This window comes from Octopus bimaculoides, chromosome 2 (genome assembly GCF_001194135.2).
Source record: "Octopus bimaculoides isolate UCB-OBI-ISO-001 chromosome 2, ASM119413v2, whole genome shotgun sequence".
In the NCBI taxonomy this organism is placed as follows: Eukaryota; Metazoa; Mollusca; class Cephalopoda; order Octopoda; family Octopodidae; genus Octopus; species Octopus bimaculoides.
The window spans coordinates 28,251,286-28,252,140 of record NC_068982.1 but is presented as its reverse complement, the minus strand read 5'-3'; the positions used below and the strand labels follow the sequence as shown (position 1 = coordinate 28,252,140).

The window sequence follows — 855 nt, the reverse complement described above, 5'->3', positions numbered from 1 at the left end:
ATTTATATTCCTGCAGAACTAATGTGGGGTATAGAATATGGAATATACAATATATAATATAATATACAATATATAATATAAAATAAAATAAAAATGGATGGCACCATGAAATAAAGTATTAAATGTAGATGAAATATTGAGTGTTCAATATAAAGGATCAAATATATAAATATATAAATATAAATATATATATAAATATATATATATAAAGGCGACTCGAGTTTCAGGGCTATTTCCCTTCGTCATGGCCGGTATGACAATCTTTAACAGACATATATATGCATATACACATGTATGTATGTGTGTATGTATGTATGTATGTATGTATGTATACAGATATGAAGTCGTGTACTTATGTTCATCTGTGACCATAATATTTTGGCAAAAGAATTTGACAAGCTCATAAAATATAAAGATTTGCTAATCGAAATCGAAAAGACGTGGTATCTCAAGGCAGTTACAATGCCAGTGATTATGGGAGCAAATGGAATGATCAAAAAAGAAACTGAAAATTATTTAAGAATGATCCCTGGCTTATCATCCATAGAGGAAGTGCAAAAGATCGTCTTAACTGGTACATTACACGTACTGAGAAGAGCATCGTCACTGTGAATTTTCTTTCCCTTTTCCCCTTTATTTTCATTGTTTATTTTTTATTTTTTATTTTTTCCTGTCTTTCTTCCCCTTTTCCTCTATTACATGACTGTGTAAATGAACAATCTGGTGTGTTTATTTTAATGGCCTACCAGTGTATAAAGATAATGGAAATAATAATAATGATAATAATAATAATAATAATAATAATAATAATAATAATAATAATAATAATAATAATAATAATAATAATAATAATAA

General features: G+C 26.5%; 1 protein-coding gene across 1 annotated transcript in view; it reads left to right on the top strand.

Annotated features, from left to right (window-relative positions):
- Positions 1-855, top strand: part of LOC106872747 (cartilage oligomeric matrix protein) — a 130,240-nt gene that overhangs the window by 3,213 nt on the left and 126,172 nt on the right. The gene's annotated exons all lie outside the window — the stretch shown is intronic.